At 40.5% G+C, this 24,758-nt stretch overlaps 1 protein-coding gene across 1 annotated transcript in view; it reads left to right on the plus strand.

Moving 5' to 3' along the window:
- The window catches only part of SNTB1 (syntrophin beta 1), a 200,012-nt gene that overhangs the window by 1,392 nt on the left and 173,862 nt on the right, over positions 1 to 24,758 (plus strand). The window lies entirely within an intron of this gene.

Genomic DNA, 24,758 nt, shown 5'->3' on the forward strand with positions numbered 1-24,758 from the left:
TGGGAAGTGGGTTGCAGCTTTATGCAAAAGTTCACCTCTGCTGCCAGGTGTTTGGCAGGTCAGTCTGGATTCGGGGTTGTGCTGGGTGGAGGGCTGGTGAAGTGGGTTTTCTGCCTGCATTTTCCCGGGATTTTTCCAGAGGGAGGTGGAAACAACTTCGCATTTGTAAACAGTTTCCCCCTGCCTGTGAGGCATCTTAGAAACCACTCTGTTGAGCTGTGATGTCTCCAGCTCATCATTGAATGTGAATAAAATAGCTAGTGTGTTTTGTACCCATTTGTGGTTCTGTGGTGGTGGTGTGGGGAGGGGGAGGGGGAGGGGGGAGAAGGGCAATAGGGCAGTAAGCAGATAATGCGTCCCCTTTCCCGCCACAGCTGCATTTCTCAGTGATCTCCGCCTCTCTGCCACTTAGCTGGCTTTGCCCATGCCTCTGTCAGCACCCACATTGTGTAATTATTTTACCTTTTTACCCAGCTTCTAACTGCAGATTGAGTTGTCTGGGGTCTCTCACTAAGTCATGGCCTAAATAAGTACATTTAGTGTGGACTTAAGTAAACATTCTGTTCACCAACTGTGGTGCTGGTGTGTGAAACTGAGAAAGTTCCCAGTTGGGAAACCAACTTTGGTACATGTGACAGCTGATGCAATCCCTGCCCACCTCCTGGCCTAGACTACAGAGGGTTTTCCCCCTCTTATTTGTCTAGAGGAGCCCTGAGATGTCTTCATATTTAATTGCTACCCTGGATCCAGAAAGTGGAAGGCTGTTTGCTTTGGCTTGATGATTAACATAAGTAAACAGAAAAAAGTTTTCTCCAGTGTGTGTTGGTTTTTGTGACAAGGGGCAGGTGGGACCTGGCGCAGGTGTAGTTTGGACTCTAAACCACTGGACACCTGCTCAGCTTGCAGTATTTACTGTAAACCATCAGGGGGACAAAGTCAGGTCATTCCTATTTCACTGCCCTTCGTTGTGGCCCTTCTTTTCTTCTTCTTGCTTTCCATTTAATGAATAATGACTTAGCTAACAGGTAAAAATCTCTCACCCCAAAACAGGAAGGAAAGGTGACTCCCTGCATTTGAAAATAAACATAAACAAAGGAAAAACAAAGTCAAGCAGTTATGTGACCTTTACTGATGCCAATACTGAAAAGTGAGTTTTGTCAAAACTTCTAACATGACATTTTTACAACATGTTGTCATGTGTTGCAGGCCTGGCCTATGGGGAAGACCTCTGGGCCTTCTTGACAAGAGCCACCTGGGCTCATGGCAATGGTCTTATTTCCAGTCTAAGTTTTCAGAAATTGACTCCTATTAAGAGAACAAGTAGAGGCCCCATTTAAATGAGTGTCTCTTATTCTGAGGCAAAGTGTTGGTCCTAGATGCGGTGGGAGTGATCATATACCATCAAGTCAGCTAGCACATGACCTCTCTTTGTAGCTCGTACAGAAATCCCCAGCTGAAGGGGCTTGTCAGAACCACTGGGAGGGCTTGCCCACATTCTGAAATGCCATCTTGATTCCAGAATTTCTTTTTAGGAAAAGTTTTGCAGGTGTAACCTCGAGGGACGAGAGGGCTAAAGGAGATATTTTAAAGATATATTCATATGGCAACTACACTTTTTAATTTAGATTTCTTTTTTTGCTTTGTTTGTTGGGGGCGCTCATAGAAATTAGTGTAGTCCCTCCATGGCTGCCGGTACTGCACCCCATTACATGACATGCGCCCCCTAGTGGAGAGTCACTGCCTCTACTAGTGGGACACCCTGTGAAATGGAATGCTGAACAGCAAGTTTTAATGCCTGCCTCCTAGTCTGACATTCTGCCACAGAATCATCTTAACCTCCCTGAGCCTCAGTGTCTTCTGAAGATTGGGAATAAAGATACCCGGCGGGGCATGCTTACTCTACAGGGCTGCTGTATGGAAGAGCACTCTGAGAATAAAAGGGAAAACAACATGTATCAAATGCCTGCTGTGATTAGTTATCTTTACAATTCAAATGAAATGAAGATGCAATGGCCTCTTCTAAGAGATAATCCTTCCTTTTTTATTTACTAGATTTTATATTTCTTATTTTCATTCTACTTTATTTGTAGAATATGAAATTCTACAAAGTTGTCATATACAGAAGACCACTCTTCTGGGGAAAGAATCGTTCCAGTACTAATATTTCTTAAGCACTTACTATGTGTCAGGCTTCACTTGCATTCATTCATGTTACCTTCTAGTAACTCCATGAGGCTCGTACTCTTGTTCCTTTTATTGATGAGAAAGCTAACGCTTACAGACAGCAGGTTATTTGCTTAAAGTAACATAGCTGAGAGGGCTCCAGGTCTGACATAAAAGCTCATACTTGTAACCTCTGAAACTGATGCTCTGAGCTTCTGGGTGGAACTATGAACTTGGGTCAGTGGGAGCCTCATCAGTGATTGGGTCAGGGTATCTTCCCCACTCCTCAAATATGCTCAAGTGCTTGGAACAGCCCTGAACAGGAAATAGAAAGTGTGTGGGCTACTCAGAAAGGAGGGACAGGAAAGAGAACTGAGCCTTAAAACCCCAATGCACCAAGTCTCTCTGGCTATGAAAATGGAGCTGCTTCTGTGTGACTCAACTTGACAATGAGACAGGGCCTCCATCATTGAACACAGGGCCAGCAAGGAGACTAGACAATAATTCAAACTTAAAATAGTGAATGAACTGTGCCAGTTAAGTCAGTGTTTAACTGAATATTCAACAACATTAGTATCAAACATCTTCACACTATGAACTCATTTCCCATGTCAGGGAGTGGGAGCAGGCACCCTGCATGTAGCCATGCAGATATTGAACCCCTTGACTCCAGGGGTTACCATACACATAAGCCACCATGTGAACGGCACCCTCTGGGTTGGGCAGGGCACACCTACATAAACAGCCTCAGCAGCTCTGCGTAGGGAAGGTAGGAGGTGTTGTCCCCCCTCCCTTAGAATATTAATAAAGTAGGAATTTGAAACATATCAACCTGTTTGTAACTGAAGTTATAACAAAATTAGTTTCTCCATAACTGTGTCAGGATGAGGAGTACAGAATATTCTGGAAGATTCATATTGGGATGTGGAGGTTGGTTGGGGGTGGACAGAATCGTCTCTGATTCCAAATGGTCTCCTTTGGAACTAACCCAGAAAAAGTGGAAAGTCAAAGGAGAAAGTCAGAGACGATTGTTGACCATAACCCTGTACATCAAAGCTTCCCCCCCAGACTGCTCCCAGGAATGCTTGGATGTTGAGCTGATCTAAGGTGTTTTTCACAATCACTTCCTCTAGTAGTGGAAGTGGGGATGGTGGGGCAGGGATGTGGGGTACAAAAAAGGGGCAGTGATTTTGTCAGCATAAAACCTCAGGATGGGATGAGAATTTGATCTTTAAAGAATCTTACTTTGGTCGCAATTCCCTGGGCAGTAAACCACGCACCATCTTGTGACACCTCCCCCTCCAAAAAAAAAAAAAAAAGAATCTTACTTTGTATGGGATCTACAGATTCTTTTTTTGTTTTTGTAGGATGTACAGATTCTTAAAGAACACCCAAGAACTCCGGAATTAGAGTCTTGAAACTTGGATTATTTATCTTTTAACTAACAGTTACTCTTTTTACAAGATGCTGTATGTCTTTAGGCCTTGATTTTCTTCATTAGAAAGCAAGGTGGCTGGGGTAAGCCACATGTAAACCTTATTTCACCTCAAACCCTATCAGTTCATACCCAGAATATATATTTTTTTCCATTTTAGAATTTCACAAATCACATAAGCAAACTCTAATTTAAATTTAAAAATCAAGGTAATGCCCTATTACTATTATACTTTTAACATAAACATGATGGAGAAACTATTGTTTGAAAAGCTTTAGTAGAAAAATGCATGACACAACTACACCAGAGGTCACAGTGAAGGAGACAGATGCTAGTCCTTGTTTGTAAAATCACCATCAATGCGCACGGCTACAGATGAAGATGGCTAGGAGGCTGTGCTGTCATTTGGGATCTGGTAAAAGCTTGCACTGTTAAGTGACTGCCCTTGATGTTGCGAGATGTCTAGAATTCCTGGCTCCTATCACTAAATGCTAGTAGTATACCAACCTCCCATCCCCTTACCCTCTAAAGTGCTTCTGCAAATTTCTGAACTGCTAATGGGGAGGGGTGGATTGGCCCTTCACCCTCTTGAGAATCAGTGTTCTATAAGAATGTTAATATTACCTTGCCAGTTCATTATGCCTAAGTTTTTGCAAACTCTTTTTTTACATACGTAATAATAGCTAACACTTACCTAATACTGACATTGTGCCAAATGCCGTTCCAAGCACTTTACATAGATAAATCAGGGGTCCTCAAACTATGGCCCTCGGGCCACATGCAAATACAAATGTTGTTTGTTCCCATTTTGTTTTTTTACTTCAAAATAAGATATGTGCAGTGTGCACAGGAATTTGTTCATAGTTTTTTTTTTAAACTATAGTCTGGCCCTCCAACGGTCTGAGGAGCAGTGAACTGGCCCCCTGTTTAAAAAGTTTGAGGACCCCTGGTCTAAATCATTGATTCTCACAATGACCCAACACTACCAGTATGTCTATTTTACAGATGAGAAAACAGAGGCACTGATTGGTTAAGTCACTTGCCAAAGAAACACAATGCAGAGGCTGAGAGTCAAACTCAGCCCATGTGGCTTTCGAGCCTCATAAACAGCCGTATAAAATAAGCAGATCGGGGATCCTTACCCTCGGTGAGGATTAGGAGAGTGAAGCGCCTAGAGGGGCAATGATTTGTCTCAATTAGGGCTTCTACTTTCTTGTCTGGAATCTTAGTTTACGATTGCCGTTATAACAAATTACAGTAGTCCTCCCTTATCTACAGTTTCACTTTCTATGGTTTCTGTAACCAACAGTCAGCCATGGTTTGAAAGTATTAAGTGGAAAATTCCAGAAATAACAATGCATGAGTTTTAAATTGCACACCATTCTGAGTAGCATAAATGATAACTACTAACATCAGGATTGACAAGCCACTTTTACAATGATGCTCTGGTAACCCTGTGAAGGTCATTATTATCACCTTCATTAAAATCATCATCACTTTTATCATCATCATCATCATCATCCCTATTTTATAGGGAATAAAGAAGTTTTAGGCTCATAGATATTAAGTGACCTACTTGTGGGCAGTGTATGTATGAGTCAAGACTTTTAGTTGTGTTTGACAGTGACCCAACTCAAAAGGAGGAACCTAGGAGAAAAGTTCAAGGACCCCCTGAGTGTCAGGGACAGCTGGGTCCAGGTGTCTCATCACCTTTGTTTCTCTCCCCTCTTAATGGGAGACGCCCAGCAGCAGGGTTAGTATGTCTAATAGGAAAAACAGGAGCTCCCTTATCTGCAGTTTCCCATTCCTCAGTTTTAGTTACCCATGGTCAACCATGGTCCAGAAATATTAAATGGAAAATACCAGATGAGAACAATTCATCCATTTTAAATTGTGCGTCATTCTGAGTAGCGTGATAAGATCTCTCCTCTGTCCAACCGGGTATGTGAGTCATCCCTTGATCCAGCATCTCCGAGCTGTAGGTGCTCCCACCCATTAGTCACTTGGTACTTAGATTATTCTTGGTTATCAAATCCACTATCGTGGCATTACAGTCCTTGTCACCCTTATTTTACTTAATCATGTCCCCAGAGTGTAAGAATAGTGTGCAGGCCATTCTTGGATATGCTAACAAGAAGCCATAAAGGGTTTCCTTTAAGTGAAAAGGTGAAAGTTCTTGACTTAATAATGAAAGAAAAAAAATCACATGCTGAGGTGGGTAAGAACGAATCTTCTATCTATGAAATTGTGAGGAAGGACAAAGAAATTCATGCTAGTTTGCTCTCACACCGCAAACTGCAAAGGTTATGGCCACAGGACACGATAAATACTTAAGAAGGAAAAGGCATTAAATTTGTGGGTGGAAGACATGACATTGTCATGCTCGATGATCCGCCCTCTGATATCACAGTGCCACGAGGGCAGTGCACGTGTCACGCTGTGGCTATAACGTAGTGTGGCTATGCGGGCAGAAGGTGACCTTCAGAGCTTGCCGAGGGGCAAGGCTCTTGTCAAATGACCCAGCTCCCTGTGCCCACTCAGCTGCCCTGCTACTCAGCCCCTTGACCCTGAATTATACTTAGGAGCGCCTTCCTGAGCAAGACTTAGGTTTGTAGAGTGGCTTCACTGGCATTAGATTTTTGTCACAGTGGTCCCTTCTTTCTCCGTGGGTGGTTCCACTGGTATTGTGATCTCCCTTTTGTACAGCAGGAAATGGAAGTGCTAGAGTTTAGGGGATTTATCTGCAGTTACCTTGTGAATGAGGGAGCTGGACGTTAGATTATCTCACACCCCATCAAGCCCTTCCTGCCACATACTACACAAATGCAAGAATCATGCCATGGACAGAAAGTCGTCTAGAAGGTACCAGGTGTGGCCTCTGGTTTCAGGGAGCTTCCAGTCAGTCATTCACGGGGTGGGGCTTATGAGGCTGATTCTGAATTACTTGAGATTAGTAATACAAATAGTGTGATTTTTACCCCACCATATACAGCATAGTACCTGGCACATGTTAGACTGTTAAAATGTGTTAAAAGGGAGCGGGGGGAGGACAGATGGAAGGAAGGAAGGAAGGAAGGAAGGAAGGAAGGAAGGAAGGAAGGAAGGAAGGAAGGAAGGGAAAGAGGGAGGGAGGGAGGAAGGGAAGGAGGGAAGGAGGGAAGGAGAGAAGGAGGGAGAGAGGGAGGGGATTATAGCATCCAATGACCCTTTTTTATGACTTCCACCCTCCACCACTCATAGTGTTGGATGATGGTGATAAACCTAATGAAAATGGTACCTTGCTCCAGAGAGAAGAGAAATAAAGAAGTGAGTTTATAGACCTAGGAAGCACTTCCTTAATGTAGACCAGTCTTGAAAGACAGCTGACAGAAGAGAGCCAGACATGAATTTAAAAGTTATGGGAAAAGCTAATTATCCTTTTAATGGAATATATAGAACCACCTTTCCTTTGCCCCCTGAGGCTCAGGGACCTACAAGTCTGACCATGTAAGAAGGCTTTCTACCCGAGGAGATGGAAACTGTCTGCTTAGATATTTTAATTGTTTCTTTTCCAGGGTTAGGTATCAGCCTGAGAATTCAGACCATATTCCTTAAGTGAAGGTGATGTGTTCAATTCTGTTTCCGCCGTGGTGGGTAATGCTCTTCCCGTTTAGTGGTGCGTTTTAGCTGTCACCCCGTAGAGTATGTATTAAAAATAACTCGCTACACGGGGCTCCGCATTTGTGAAAGGCATCAAGCTACCAGTGGTCTGTTCCGGGGAGGGAAATTATTCTTCAGGAGCTAGTAGCCTACTAAGAATTCTATTTCAAATGATGCGTTTCCAAGCAGTTAATGTTAAAGAAAAGCCAGAATTTCCCTTGCATTTATACCAAGTGTTTTATATACCAAACCTCATTACCCACTTCACTGGTTTTGATCTATAATAAGGCTTGCCTTCAGCTCTGGCCTGCAGAGTGGGACTTAAGAGAAAATATGGAATATACACCATGAAGTACGTGTCCTCACAGACCCGGGCAAATGAGCCCCACTCCCAAAGTGGGATAAACAAGGGAAAAAGTTAATGATTAATGGTTATTATCATGGAAGTGAAAAAGATGACCCATACTTTTGCTGTTTAAAACTACCTCTTCCTGCGGTTTGAAGCATCTTTCTTAGCATGTGGATAAATGTGCAAAGATCTATCTCAGCTTGGACGGGTTGCTGAGCATCGATGCAATCGACATATCTAGTGTGTTTGCATTGCTGTTCACATTGTTTCTTCCCATGGCAATTTTTTTTTTTTTAAATCAAAGCAGTATTGTGCAGTGGTTTAGAGGCTGGGCCTTGCAGTTACTTTGTCTGGGCTTAAATTCTTGTTCTAGCTCTTTCTATCTGTGTGATCTGTGCAAGGTCCTTAAATTACAAGCCTCAATTTCTTAATCAGTAGGCTCATTCTGAGTAGTGATTATGTATGTAAAGTGGTTAGCTCATTGCCTGGAACACAGTAAGCACTCAATAATTACTATATAATATGTCACATCTTATGCTTAGCTAAGTATTATTTTCAGAGAGAGGGTTCAACCATATGTTATAGGAAGTCTATTGGGGGTGCAAGGGACGGTTTGGGAATTGCTATATTAGGGAGCCAAGTGATATAACTGATGGCCTAGTTCTTCTGCCTATAGGGGTGAATTATGATCTAACAAGGGTGTATTTCATTGATGATCTTTAGGAGCATCAGATGTTTTCCATCAACCCAACCACAGTGTAGGCTGCTGTGGCTTTTGGTGGGCAAATGGGAACTATGTCTTAAAGTGCTGATATGCAGGAACATACCGAAAACTGTTTTGTGAAGGGAAAGCCGGTGGGTCAGGATTTAACCTACCCAGCAAAATTCAAAATTCTCTGAAACATTTGCTAGTAATTATAGGAATGTGGATATCTTATTAGCCAAAAGAATCCCAATGCTTCTTTTATTAAAAATGTAAAATACTGACATAACTGTTACTAAGCCAGCATTAAATTGTCATTTTTTAATTCTATTAATTAGTATTGTATTTCATGGAACCTTGGAGGCCATCCGATGGAAGATAGATCATTGTTCATGTAACTTTAAGAAAGCAAAAGGTCTAAGATGGAGAATCACATAGGAAACCTGCTTACATTTGAGAGACCCAAAGGCTGTCTCTTCTGTGCAGGAATAAATGAAAAATAAACCCATCACACATAAAGGAATAGCAAACAAACTCACACCTCTCAAATTTGCTACTGGTGAAAGGAAGAAAAATGATATTGTCCAAGATTTTGAATTGCAAGTTGGTTCTAATAAATATTTAGGTCTGAATTTCCAATGTCAGTGTGAATTTGAAAAAATACTTAGGCAGATAATTCAATCTAAAGTGTTCTCAGGTTAGGAGGGCCCAGATGAACAATAGGACCAGTTGTAAAGACTTTCTGCAAGAACTCGGCTTCCATCCAAGCCTGCAGCGATTATAAGACACATTTCCCACAACAGAGAAGATAAAATATTAAATAAACAGGCAGTTTGAGTGTATGAGATACGGTGTACCATAATGACACAAGTAGTCATTGAAATACATTTTCTTTTAAGTGTTTGTAAGGTCGGATCTTATTGGTACAAGGAAGCAAGAGTTACAGAGGAATGAGATGAATCTCTTGCTCTTCTAAAATAGAATAGTCCAGAGGGGAGGCAGGTGTGGAGTAATAAAGTACTTTTATGTAAAATACCAATCAATTTTATTGCAACAATAATAATAGTAACAGTAAGTTATAAAGGAGCAAATGCTGTATCAGAACTTTTGGAATACTAAGGATATATGAGATGGAAAGGAATGCTCCACAGAAGAGTAACTTACACAGTAGGATTACATAAGCAAAGTGAAATTTAAAATTTAGGTAGTTATTTGGCTATTTCAGGGCCTGCATTTCAAATGCTTTCATCTGAAACATCCTTTCATTGGCAAGATTATCAATGTTAATGACTGCACATTTTGCTTGCAATATTCATATATTGTCCTCTCTTTTCTAATTCATTTTAGAATTTGCCTAAATCAAAATAATATATGCTTATAGCATTCCTTTGCCTGACCTTCCCCATACCATTTCTCCTGCTTCACATAATGTTAAATTGTATATTCTAATATTAAAATAGATGTTTTCATATTAAAATATTATAGTGGTAGTATAGGTATATTATTTATATTAAATATATATCTACATATCACTTGTGTGTTCATATATTATAATATATATTCTAATATTCTAAATAATATGCCTATACTGCTATCTTGATATATCATTGCCAGCCATTATTAACCAAATCAGCCTATGTGGATAAAATTATGATTATGTCAGTATCATTCCATTTTTCAGCCAAGTAATATTCTATGATCAGGTTTCTTGCATTTACTAATAGCTTCTCTTTTTTTCTATGTGCTTAATTTTCTTATACCTATCTCAAGTTTGTTTTTTCAAAGTGCAGTATCAGATTTATCAAGTCTCTAACAATAATGTTTTTTTCAAATGCTCACACATAACAAATAATCTACCCATTCTATTTTTTTTTTCTTGGAATCCTGCCACTCTGAACTGGTTCTCTCCTGGCCTGGTGCATAGCCATTTTCCTCAGGTTGCCCTTGGCTTTCTCCTGGGTCTCTTTTCCTGGACTCACTGTCACCTTTACTTTTGGTTTACTCCCTTGTTTTGCTGGAGCACATTCTTTTTTAAAAATATATTTTTATTGATTTCAGAGAGGAAGGAAGAGGGAGAGAGAGATAGAAACATCAATGCTGAGAGAGAATCATTGATCGGCTGCCTCCTGCACACCCCCTACTAGGGATCGAGTCTGCAACCTGAGCATGTGCCCTTGACCGGAATCAAACCTGGGACCCTTTAGTCCGCAGGCTGACGCTCTATCCACTGGAGCACATTTTTGAGTAGCTTCCTGAGAAAGAATATTTAGGAGGTGAGTGTCTGAAGCTATCTATTCTCTCATTGGATTGATACTTTGGGGATGATGGTCTAAGTTTGCTATCATTTTCCCTTGGCAGTTTTCAGAGTTGCTGGGGCCATGGTGCACTGGAGTGAGCAGAGATTATCTAAGGTGGGCAACTGAAGTTCTTGTTGCCATTCGGAAGAGATCTCTTTCCTGTTTTGCCTGGAGTCTCTGGGTCTTGTGGACTGATTTCCCTTTATCGGTGCTGTGGAGCACACAGAACACATGAACAACACTCCTCTCTTTTCATATTTCTGTTATGGCAGCAAAGCAACCATCGAGTCACAAAGTGACAGTCCAGAGCTCGGACTGGGCATGAGCAAAGTAGACAAACCAGCTTTGTGACCTTGGGAAAGAGCCTTATGGTGAAGAATTCCATTTTATCACTGGTAATATGAGGATAACAGTGTACTTCCATAAAGGGTTGAGGTGAGAATTAAAAGAGTTAATACAGAACCTGATACAGTATCTGGCACTAAGAGTTTAAAGTGTGTTGATTGTTATATTTGTCTTCCTGCACTAGACAAAATGATGCTAAGAAACGGAATTAGGTCTCGCTCATCTTAACATCTTCAGTAAACAGAACAGAATTGACCCATTAGCAGTTGTCTGTACTGACTGTAAAGTAATAGACATGGCATTGGGTAAACAAATACTTAAGAATGTCTCCTGACCATAGGCCTTTATTATATCAATCCTGGTTGAAACAGGGCCTAAATGAACAACGCCCACTGTGCCATCCTGATCCTTACTGGGAAAATGGAATTTTGAAATGGATTTACTGGGTTTCAAATCTTTTACACATTTTACAATTTTTATATGGATACATTTTCTTTTAAATTATAACTTGTGTCCCATAATCATTATCCTTCATTTTGTTGGAAAATGTCCTCCAAAAATTTCTCTTTGCCTCAATAATTATAAAATGCCAGAAGACCACATTCCCAGTATGGTACACTTATCATCTGTATTTATCTAGGGAAGTGGGGGGATGAGTATGACTTTATAACTGTTTCAAGTACTAAATAAATTGTGTGTCCTCTGAAAATGAGAATTATCTGAAAGAAGAAACTTTTTAAAGAATGTATCTCAGACACTGATTTTTAAAATTCCATTCTCAGCAACTTAATTTTTCAGGTGTGTTTATGTTTATATATTTGTGTGCACGTAATGTAAACCATGCACACAAAATATACTTTGGGAACATCGAAAGTTTGCCTGATACAGTGGTAAAGACAGAACATACATAAAACACACATACATGAAAAGCACATACATGGAAAACGCACAGGACACGATTGGACAGCTTTGCTGAATGAGTGTTAGAGATAGTTTGTGCTACACATACAATGAGGGAGGAAGCTGAAAGCTGGGGCCAGTGAGGAATGCTTTTGCAGAGCCAAGGCCTGAACTGGACCCAGAGTAACTCATTCTTGTCTGCCACAGCCTACTTCCACGCCAGCCCTTCCCACCAGGGGGAACAGTCAGATTCTTGGGGGCAGGTCCCACTGGAGCTCCCACTTCACATGTTTTCCTGCCCATGCTTCATATTGAGAACTGTTTTGTTGATTTTTTTTGTCTCTCCTCTACAGTCTTTCTACCACAGTTACAGATTTCACCCCTTGTTTTAAGTTGAATGTGCCCCCTCCCAATTCACATGCTGAAGTCCTAACCTCCAATAATTCAGAATGTGACATTTGGAAATAGGATTGTTGCAGATGTCAGTAGTCACGATGAGGTCACAGTAGAGTAGGGTGAGCCCCTTATTCCAGTATGAGCTGTACTCTTATGAAAACGGGAAATTTGGATACACACACACACACACACACACACACGCACACACCACCTTTTGAACACGAAGGCAGAGATCTGGGTGATGCTTCAACAAGCCAAGGAACTCCGAAGGTTGCCAGCAAACCATCAGCAATTGGAGAGAGAGGCACGGGACAGATCCTTCCATACAGTTCTCAGAAGGAACCAGCCCTGCTGACACCTTGATTTCAGACTCTGGCCTCCAGAACTGGGTGAGAAGGGCTTTCTATTGTTTAAGCAGCCCAGCGTGTGGTGTTTGCTATGGCAGCTCTAGCAAATGCATACACTTTCTATAGCAGGTTTTAGGATAAACTTGATGGAAATTTAGCAAGGAGTTTAAGGGGTGAGTGCATAGTAATTGAATTCTAGCGCATTTTTCTTTGTCAAATGTCTAATGACACCATTTGACTTTCCTAAGTGTTAAGATAAATTCCTCATCACCTCTGGGCATGTGAGTCAGCACCAAAGAGGGCTGGGCCATGACTAGGGTATTGCTGGTTGATCTGTGTTCATGAAATAGGTGGGGATTAAGCTCTCTGTTATGTTACATAGACTTGCTATACAGACTGTTACTTGGGAGCAATTTCTCTACTTTCTGGATGAGTCAAACCCTGATATCCATGCTATTGAAATCATGACTGTAGTTCCCTCAAATCTTCATATGTAGGGCTGCTGGATAAATTACTGTTATTTGATACAAATAATTGTTCTCAGTGGAAGTATGTCCAACATATTTCATGAGACATACTTATGCTAAAAAAAAAAAAAATCCGCTGCTAATCGCTAATCTGAAAGTCAAATTTAACTGGGCATCCTGTGCTCTTATTTGCCAAAGCTGACAACCTTATTTCCATGGCTTTCAAAATTGTAGCCCGCAGCCAGCCAGCGACAGAACCACCAGTCACTAGAGATAGACTAATCAGAGGCTGAATCATTGGAAAATAGTTTTATAAAGATAAAAATAAATCCAGAAGTGGCCCTGGACAGATAGTCCAGTTGGTTAGAGCATCATCCCAATACACCAAGGTTGCAGGTTCAATCCCGGTCAGGGCACATAAGAATCAACTAATGAATGCATGAATAAGTGGAACAACAAATTGATATTTCTCTCTCTCTCTAAAAATCAACATATAAAAATTTTAAAATAAATAAATAGAGAAGCTGATCAGAAGTTGTGGCTGTGGTCCTTTACGGGCCCTTCTCAGGAGGAGACAAGAGCAGCGGATGGAGGGTGTGATTCCTTCTCTGAAACTTTTGCTCCTCATTCCCAGTGTTGGAGGGACCAGAGTTTGAAGCAGCAACTAAGAAATGGGGGTAAGGGGCACGGAATAAGATGACTGTCAATCTAGAATCAGCACTGACTAAGTCATTAATAAGAACTAGTATTACCAATGTGACCTGGAGTAGTTATCTGCAATGGAAGAATTGATATTTTGACGCTGTAGTTGTAAAAACCAATGAACAAGATTGTTATTAATAACAATTCCCCCTGTATATGTTTATCCTGATGACTTTCTTGCACATCATTGCAGATATTTATTATATTCTCTCTCATGTACAGGGTGGGCAAAAGGAGGTTTACAGTTGTTCATATGGAAAACCACAAATTAAAAATAATAATACAAGAATAAACTGTTTTGTGTACTACAACTGTAAACCTCCTCTTGCCCACCCCTGTATATTATATTGCATATACTATATATTATTTATTGGATTCTTGTCTGTTTCTCTCTTTTTGAAACTATATTCTCAATGCCTAGAGGATTACCTGGAATTTAGCGGGTACCTGGAATTCAATGGACACTCATTAGATACTAGCTGAATGAATGAATGAATGAATGACTAATTTTCTGTAAGTAACCTAAGGCTTTACAGAAGACCCTCTATTTGAAACAAAGGACTTACCCTCTGAGCTTTCTATGTGAAGTTTTGGGAAATTTCTGTTGTACATTAACTTGGGCTGGTAGGGGCTGAGTGCAGTGGTGGGAGAAGTTTAGAGTAGGAAAAATCCTTTTTTCAAAAGTTTCCAGCATTCTGTTCTAAGTGATTGAATGGGGTCAGGCATCAGGACATCGTACGGTCTAAAGAACTTCTGGAACACTCTAGTTTCTTGCTCACTGGTAGTGAAATTTGCCTTCTTAATACTGAATTCACCGACTGTTTGCTCATTCTTCCACTTTGATTCCTGAAGGGGACTGGAGAACATGGGCAGAGCTTCACTTCCGGAATATTACTCTCCTATGGTCATAATGAAGCCAGCTGCAGGATTTCCATTTTCCTATCCCCAGCATCAAAATAATTTGTCATCCTTGACCTCCATGAAAAATAAGTTGAAGCATGTATTTATCATTGAGAAAGATGCTGTGAGCTAATCACACTTACTGAAGTTCTTTCAAACTTCAAATAAGTGCTTCAAACAACAAATACATGAAGAGGGGGGAAAAAAACCCTAATAATTTTTTTGTTCTTTGGCAGCAGCATTAAAATTCAGAGTAAGTCTTTGATTGTTAGTGTGTTCTCTAGAATCTTGTAATTAGGATTGTTTTAATCACCGCAGAAATATCTGTATTTGACACTTTAAAGCAAAATAGGTTTTGAAGTTAAATAGGCTGATCTGCAGTTGCACAACCTCTTGGCCCCGAACCACCCAAATCTTGATCATCCCAGTTCTTAGAAAAAGCCCAGACTCTGGAAGGAAAAAGGTTTGGGCCCTGGAGGTGGCCCTTGAGCGGAATCCTTGCTAGATTGTACGCTGATAGCTTACATTTGGGAACAGCTTTCCTTCGAGGGCAGCCTGTGCCCCCTTCTTTGCTAGGTCTCAGCTTGCCTTGGCTTTTCAGCAGCATGATTAGAAGTGGTTGCTGCAATATCTGTGGAAAAATTTACCAGGAGGTTATCATATTTAATGTGTTTTGAAAAACTTCCTTTGGAAGGTGATAACAGTGTTTCTCAATCGCTGTGCCGTTGGGCAAGCACAGGTGTGTTGCATACCGTTAAATCACCCGCTCCTTGGGACACAATGTGACTCTTTGAAAGTATTTGGCTCTCATTCCATCTCTTTTGCCACCCACCCCCTCTTCTATGCCAAAGAAGGCACATTTCCCAGACTTACTCTCTACACCCAGCAAGGTACTCTTTCATAATTCTTTTTTAAAAATATATTTTATTGATTTTTTACAGAGAGGAAGGGAGAGGGATAGAGAATTAGAAACATCCATGAGAGAGAAACACCGATCAGCTGCCTCCTGCACACTCCCCACTGGGTATGTGCCCACAACCAAGGTACATGCCCTTGACTGGAATCGAACCTGGGGCCCTTGAGTCCGCAGGCTGACCCTCTATCCACTGAGCCAAACCAGTTAGGGCTCTTTCATAAATCTTGAGTGATTGTTTTTTGACTCCTTTCATCCTGGTTGCCTCTCCAAGCTCTTGATGCATTTTTCCCTTTCAGTTCTGATCTACACATTTTGTACAGTTCCTATGAACTGAGTGTTCCAGAGATAGAAGCATATTAAAAAAGCACCGTTCTCAAGGTGCTTACAGTCCACTGGGGGAAAAGCCCTACAGAGTGGCCACGTTCTCTTTTTTTCTGTTAGAGTTTGCCTTGCATTGAGTCAGGGCGAATCAAGGTATAACAGATAGTTCAATCCCAGTAATAAGAAGGGTGGGTTGGAATTGTATTTCAGTCAGGTCTGGTTACATGCAAAGTGTGAGTCTTGAAAAGCACTTGATGGAGAAGCAGAGGACGTCTTGATGTGAAACATTTTATAAGACCAGCTACCTTTTCATTTGAACCGCGGGATAAAACCTCAGAGCATTGGTCTGCCATTTGAACCTGCTATGATGTTAGCTTCAGCCTACTTTTCCTCTTCCCATGTGAACACTATGCTTCAGCTAAATTATTCCAATAGTTACATCTTGAAAATACTGTACAATATAGGACTTGCCATGTACTTGGCTAGCAGAAGGCGATGCAGAAATCTTTGGTGAATGAATGAATGTATTATGAATGTATGTATTTCCTCATTTATGCTATTTTTAACACCATTTTTCACAGCCTTTTACACCAAACATATTCCAATTTTAAGTTTCTGGGTGAGAGGGAATCTGACTGGTGTGAATTCGGTCAGGTGTCTCTCCCATACCCAGATAGTTGTGTTCAGGAAATCAGACTAGGTGGCCTGGTGCTCACTTAGCAGGGACTCTGAACATTCTCTCTGGGAAGGGTGTCTTGAGTATGACCTGCCACACCTCTGAATAGCTTAAGGAACAGAATTCGTTGAAAGATTGTAGGGGATCAAGTACCTGGAAGGGGCAGTAGGGAACAAGGAGTTTACTGATATTTCTTCTTTGCCCTTGAAGTTTGATAGAGGTTGAAGGAGTGGCCAGAATTGGAAAGAGTTATAAAGGAAGTAGTATTTTCAGGGGAAAGCCAGGCTTCCGTCAGAGCAAGTTAAGAGGAAGAAGGAGTGTTTGAGAAAAGATTAAAGATAAGGAGAAACAGTTTTTAAATAAGTAAACATAATTCATTATATTTTATGCTTTCATTGTGAGTACTGACATAATTTTTTTTATTATCTCATTATGATTAGATAAGCATATATTGAACCCACAAGACCAGGTCTACCTGTGTAGCATTGCTTTTATTTTAAACGGTGCATTCCAGTTCCAAACAGTGTTATTATCAATTTAAGGAAAGCAATCCACTTAAATCATGGATTGACCCATGATTCTTAGTGTATCTGTTTTCACCAACTCACTCATTTACTCTTCTGAGTTGGTGAAAACAGATAAACTAAGAATGAGAAGTTGGTGTATTTGGATAACTATATCAGCTTTATGTAACTTACTTCCATGAGAAATATTTGCTATTCTCTATTTGTTTGCTGCCAGAACTTGTTTGCAAAATTAAGCCAAAATAGTTGTCCCAAGTTAGAAAGACACATTTGCAAACTTTTAAGTCTAATACACAATTGCATATTATTGGAGAACTTTGATTAGCTAGAGCTAATAAGAGGAAGTGTCCCCCACCTCCTCTTTAAACTGCCTGTGAAGTGTCCTTGCTATAAAGATGTGTGCAAGAAGGGTTGACTGGAAACCAAAGGGAAACCTGTTAGCTTTGTTTTTCTTTCTGAGTGAAAAGCAAAAGGTAAATACCATGGTCCAATGAAAAAGTAAATTAGATTTGAATTTTTATGTGTGCTTTCCAGGTCGAGGTGCTCAGAGTTCATTCAACTGTACAGTTATAATTGACAAGACCCCTTAAAATGTGACAGAAACACCTGAGGCTCTGTCACAATTTGAATGTAGCTTTTGGGTGAAAATTTTTACATTGTTGAATGGTGACTTTGTTGTATAACATTTGCTCTGCTTATAACATAACATTGTGTGTGTGTGTGTGTGTGTGTGTGTGTATGTGATTTGTAATTTAAATTATTATTACTTTATGTGATCCTAAAGTATCCTAGAGTTTATATGCCTTTAGTGAAGATAATGTTATGGTTAGCATTCTCTATATTATTTGGTAGAGGATTTAAAAATAGTTAAGTGTAAAGTGAATTTCTAACCAACAAATATTGTTTTCCAATTGATTCTAACTTTTAAAAAATGTATTTTATTGGTTTCAGAAAGGAAGGGAGAGGGAGAGAGAGATAGAAACATCAATGATGAGAGAGAATCATTGATCAGCTGCCTACCACACGCCCCCCACTGGGGATTGAGTCTGCAACCCAGGCATGTGCCCTTGACTGGAATCAAACCTGGGACCTTTCAGTCTGTAGGCCGACACTCTATCCACTGAGCCAAACCAGCTAAGGCGATTCTAACTTTTAATGGGATGCATTCCTGGGATGTAAACATGGGGATTGACTTTTACAAACACTGTAAATATTTGGGGAAAGGATATACGGATTTGATCATTTTCTGTTGTTATAGGTTGAATTCTTATCTCCCTCCCAACTCCTATGTTGAAGTCCTAACCCTAGTACTTCAAAAGGTGACCTTATTTGGGAATTGACTTGCTGCTGATGTACAATTAGTTAAGATGAGATCATACTGGATAAGGTGAGCCTGTAATCCAATATCACTGGTATCCTTACAGACAGGGTAAATATGGCCATGCAGCTGTGCATAGAAGGAAGACCTTGTGAGAGACACAGAAAGACACAGTTATCTGCCAGGAAAGAGGTCCAGAATGGATCCTTCCCTTACAGCCTTCAAAAAGAACTAACCCTGGGAACACCTTGATTTTGGATTTCTTGTCTCCAAACTGAGAGGCAATAAATTTTTGTTGCTTAAGCTGCCTAGCTTGTGATATTTTGTTATGGCAGCTCTAGCTAACTGATACGCCTGGCTATGAAATCACATCAGCAGTGGTGATTACACAGGGTGCCATGTCCTGCCCTCCCTAGAGACTGACTTTCATTTTGGAAATTCCAATTCCATACTTCAGCTCCTGGTACTTTCCTTCTTTTCTTTAACATCAGACATTTATAATGTCTAATGAGGCTGAGCTGTGATATGATAATGTTCCAGGAGGGCCGAGAGTGAAGTCTGAAAAGACCTGAATAAGAATGAATCCATGCCTTGTATTGTGAAATTAATAAAATGAAAAAGCTTGGGAGTACATGGATCAAGTGCAAACCTACTAGAGAAGCTGATTCTTTGGCTCTAAGCCAGCCGTGGGCAAACTATGGCTCGTGGGCCGGATCCGGCCCGTTTGAAATGAATAAAACTAAAAAAAAAAAAAAGACCGTACCCTTTTATGTAATGATGTTTACTTTGAAATTATATTAGTTCACACAAACACTCCATCCATGCTTTTGTTCCGGCCCTCCGGTCCAGTTTAAGAACCCATTGTGGCCCCCGAGTCAAAAAGTTTGCCCACCCCTGCCTAAGCTCTGTGGTCTGGGGTAGCTCACTTAACTTACCTGAATTTTTCTCTTTTATTTTACAAATTAGAAGACAGTCTGTATGTTTCTGTGACTTTGTGAATGTAAATTCAGATATCTATATTACATAAGTCGAAGTAGCATTCATGGCATAATAACATTTAATTGCTTTTTTCCACTTTCATCTTATCCAAACAAAAATGCCGTTGATTAAAATAAATTGCAAAGTATAGAACACCTTAAAATGAAAAGCATGGTCTCCTGCCTCAGCCATCCCCCACCCTCCTCAATCCCCGGTTCACTTCTCAGAGGAAACCACATTGAACCGTTTCCATGTTTAGCTCTTTTAGTGGTTACCGCCCTAACTTTAATATGTTTATGCTACATTGCCTTGATGATCAACTCTAGACATTAGCTCTTCGCTCCTCACCATTTAAACATTTAAAGTGAAGAATTACTGATTCAGCAGACATTCCTGATAGCCTGTAGGTCAACTGGCGTCTTTAGGCATCTCACTGTCTATGGATCTAATTTGAGAAAAGAGCTTTGGCTTCAGTCAAAGGGATACGGGGATTAGATGATTTCCATGGACATAGCACAAGACAATGAGAAAAAGTTTGCTTTAATTACTCAAGCTCAAATTGGGCCAGCGTTTTTATGTTTTCACTCTTTTCTATTTTTCTGTGTATATTTATTTCAAATAAAATAAAACAAAAACTGAACTTAAAATATGGTATGCTATTTTTTTTAAAAAAAAGGAAAAGTATTCTGTTAGCTTATAACTTAAAAAAAAGAGATGCTTAACAGGTAAGATGCATATTTTTTTATCTCAAATACTAACCCACCTGCTGTGAGAGTGTCAATGGATGCTCATTTGTGGCACTAGCTTGACTTGGTTTTGCTCCTTTTAGAAAAGTGCAATTGGTTATCCAAAGAGTAAGACACAGAGTTGAAGAAACCATTATTGTTTCTTGGAAACACGGGACTCCTGCAATTCAGATTTTTCTGGAAATGCTATTAAGCCAATTACTTTGACTTATGATTTAGAAGAACTCTTTATCATCCATGATGGCAGTAAAACATACTTGACAAAAATTTTCTTGTTGACCACATGGGGTTCCTTTGAGTCCATTCCAATAATCTGACACATGTCTGCTGCTCATTTTTGCCTCTAGATCATGTTGAATGCTTCAATAAAGTGGAGACAGAAAACCCTGTTGTTAATGGAGTTTCTGATTTAACTATTAAAGATACCATAGCCACAGACATTTATGAAGCCATGGCTTAAAAGGAGATATTAAAGGATGTGTCTGCTCATGGGACAAATTTAGTGGTGGTGTGAAAAGAACTGTAAAAGGGGTTGTGTTTCAGCACTATTTTGCTACTTACCAGCCCTCTTTCTGGAAACTCTCTCTTGCCTTGTTGACTTCATAGTAGCACCCTTTCCTATTCTCCAGTTCTGCCACATATTTTTTCTCACTAGATAGATCATCATCTCACCGATGTCTAGTAGGCTTTGGCAAAGTTCTATTTGTAATGTACTTCTTTTCTACTTCCATTGTTTCAACTGTCACTTATTTGCACAAAACTCTCAAATCCCTATCTCTAGCCGTTGCCTCTATCCTGAACGTCAGACATGTTCACTGGACATTTCTGCATGAATGACCCAGAAATTTCTCAAACTTGACATGCCCCAAACCAAAGTCATCATCTTTCACTCTTCTGCTCAAACTTACCTCCTCCTCATGTCCTTCCATTGGGTTGAAGACCACGCTCTATCCATTTACCTGAGCCAGAAAACTGAGGCTTGGTCTCTGTACCTGCCCACTTTCAGGCTCTGTTCATTCTTCTCATACAGTTTGCAAATCCTTATGCTTCTCTCTATGCCTAGGGCTCCTGTCCTAGTCAGGTCTTACCATCCTGTTTCTAGACTGGAGAAATGTCTTCATAGTTGAGCTGTCAGTCATCAGCTTCTCTAATCCTCCATTTTCGAATTTTATTTGGGGCCAGAACTATTTCACTTAGTAGAAGTTGTGATCTTATTATTTGCCTGCTCAGAAATCCTTGGCGAGATCCCTCCTGACTAATCAGGATACAACTGAAACTTCATATCCTGACATCTGCCTCTTTTTATCTGTCTCCACTGAGCCTGGCACATGGTAGAGCCTGATGAATAAATTAATAATGAATAAAGGAATGATTGAATGAACAAATGACTCAATGGGTATTGAGCCTGCCGAACATATACATGTCTCATGCTTCTGGGAAATGATTTTCCTCCTTCTAAAATGAGTGAAATTCTATTTAATATGTCATTTTGAGGAAGTTTTTCATGACTATCCAGCCTTCTCCATTTGTGACTTTGGGGCATTCTATTCACTCTGCAGTCATAGCAGTTAGTATACTGGTAAGTCATGGTTATTGACATCAGTGCTGGGTGTTCACAGAGTGTGTAACCCTTTATGACAATGAAGACTCAGCTCCTAACACAAAGCCCAACACACATAGGAAGTCAGTTCGCTTCTGAATTCTCACCACCACTAATTTCTTTCAGTCTCATTATATTTCTCCTGAAGTTCTACAATAGCTTCATAAGTGCTTTCCCACCTCCATTCTCTCATCCACAAATCTACTCTTTCTAGCTCTCTAGATTAATTCTTTTGTCTTGAATATGAAAAGTAATTAATCTCTATCATGTTTGCAGAAATGCCAAAACATGGATGAAATTAGGGGTTGGCCCTCGTGATTTAGAAGTTGTTGCCTTCTTTAAATTCTGAAGTTTTCCCTTTTTTGGTGACTTTGATCATTTTAGAGTTTTAAGCACCCAAGGTTGCAATATAAATGTAGGGCAGGGCCAAAGTAGGTTTACAGTTCATATAGAAAATAATACAATAATTAATAAATAATACTACAAGAATAAACTGTGTTTCGTGTATTCACAACGATAAACCTACTTTTCCACACCCTGTGGAATATCATTCAGGGGAATACAGGAGATCTTTCAGTAAAGTTTAGCTTCTTCACTATTGCTTGGTATTTGTTCTTTGAGAGTAAATATAGAGTCAGAAAGAAATGTTCAGGAAGAGGAAGGAGACATGTATAAACCTAATATTAACTTAACTAGAGGCCCGGCGCTTGAAATTCATGCATGGGTAGGGTCCCTAGGCCTGCAATCAGGGCCGATCTTCCCCGGCTGCCAGCAGCTGGCACCGCCCCCCGCTGCCACCTCTGGTCACCCTCTGTGTGTTGGATGACCAGCAGACCAATCAGGTGATCGGGGCCTGTGGGCTGGGGGCAGCTTCTGTGTTGAGTGTCTGTCCCCTGGTGGTCAGTGCGCATCATAGTGACCATTGGTTCCTCAGTCCAGTCGATTTGCATATTATGCTTTTATATATATATAGATAGATAACTCTGTATTTTCCCTGCTAACAGGAGTCTTGGAAACCACCTGAGTTGTATCAAGTCCATACAGTTATTACAGTTTGACTAGGTTTTCTTCATGTGCACTAAAAGTCTGGATGTGGCAGAAGCCATTGACTGGACATTGCTACCAGAGTTGTGGTCTGCAAAGCAGCTACATAAGTTTGAGTCTTGAGAAAAGGAAAGAGAGGAGAGAAACACCAGCTGAACCAAAGCGCTTCTGCTGCTGCAGCAGATGCCACTGTTAATTGGAATTGCTTATTACTTCACTCTCTTTCAATAGTGCGTTGGAGGATACTGTTGTCTTCCTATTTCCTAAATCTGGCCCTGCCACCAGTGACTGGACAAGGCAGGCATCCCATCAGGCAGCCTATTACCTGAGAGCAGGCATCTAGTTTCCTGTTAGAAGCAGACATTTCTCCTGGGATTTAACCTTCTGTTCAAAGCCTGAACCACTTCGGTAAGATGAATGTGGTCCTAATAATGCTGGCAAGTCACCTGTGGCTTGCAAAGTACTTAATGCTTATTAACTCATTAATCCTCTCCATGAATCCCGTGAGGAAGATAGATGTCAAGTCCCTTTTTCCCCTTCCTAGGGCTGTGAGTTTGAAGCACAGATTTGCACAGGCTGTTCGGGTGTATCCGTAGCAAATCGTGGGAAGTGACCCAAACATGATGAGGTATATGAACTGACATTTAGCAGCCAATTCTCTCCCCCGCCCCCAATAATTTCAAAATGGCTCTCCACTATACAGCCACCAATCGGAAGTCCTCATTGGGTAGATTTAACAGGAAACATTGGCTGAAAAGAAAACTGAGAGCAACTAATAGATGTTTGGTTGGATGGGGAAAAGATGCTTGTAACATTAAGACATGATGCATGATTTGTTTTTGTGTGTTTTTTCCAAATTTAATATGTTTGTCAATTTTTTGAGTCTCCTGTTTATCTGTGGAGTAAGAGTTTGCTTAACCAACTGTTTTATCCTAATTACCTTAAAAACATATGAATAAACCATGGCAGGTGCTTTTCAAGGGACACAGTCTCTGGCTTCTGGAAAGTTCTGTCCTCCCTCATTCTAAATCTGAGTGGGAGAAATGTATCCTAGTTGAAGTTTGGTATTTGATGGTTATAGCTGAATTATAGTTTATAGCTGCTACAATTCCTACTTGTAGTTAAGAGCCTCATTTCTGTTCCATAGAGCTACAGATTAAGGGTGATTTCCGAGTATCTGTTCAGTCTTAGGACCTCCCTTTAACCAACATGCCTCTCAGGAACTGGATTACATCTTATTTTCCTAATGAAGTATGCAGGGCCCAAGGACAGGCAGAGTGCTTACTCATCATGTGAGCATTTATTCATTTAGCAAGAGCTTCTTTATTACCCACCACATGACAACAAGTGCTGAGCTCCCGGGGGTTCTGAAACAACCAGGCTGATGAGGGAAGAGCAAGGGGCCATTTAGCCCTGGGTTTCATATTCTTAAAGGCCTCAGACTGAAACTCCTGACATTGTCTCTGAAGGAGGTTTTATTTTGGTTGTAAATACAGGTAATTTGTGAAATATAAGCATTTAAAAATGTACTAGAGTTTTGGTAATCCTATTTTAGTAGTTCTTAATTTCATAACATACTGGGAATTTCAAATGTGGAAGTGACCTGGCCCCCTTACCCCTCTGAGAATAGTAGGAAAGGCTAAGATACCCTCCCTGAGTCTCCTCACCCGACAGGAAATCAGGCATTCTTTCCCCTAAGAAAGAAAGCAAGAAGGTGGTATGCCTGGATAAAAGGGCATCTCCATGGGATATAAATGTTGGAAGGGGCTGGAGACAGTCTCTATATACCCCCTCATGTGTCGGTCAGGGGAATAGACCTCAAAAGGTGCAACACACCCTAAAGTCCTACGGGCAGTTGGTTTATGACACCATGAGACTAGAATGGTGGTTTCTTAATCCAGTGTTCTCCGTCCTTGCTTTCATAGAGTGGACTCTCAACACAAGATACTGACTTTACCTGGCCCCGTCCTTCCAGCATCGTCACTCCTTGAG

The sequence above is a fragment of the Myotis yumanensis genome, unplaced genomic scaffold, assembly GCF_028538775.1.
Source record: "Myotis yumanensis isolate MYYU_CA2020_CCGP unplaced genomic scaffold, mMyoYum1.0.hap1 SCAF_15, whole genome shotgun sequence".
Classification (NCBI taxonomy): domain Eukaryota; kingdom Metazoa; phylum Chordata; class Mammalia; order Chiroptera; family Vespertilionidae; genus Myotis; species Myotis yumanensis.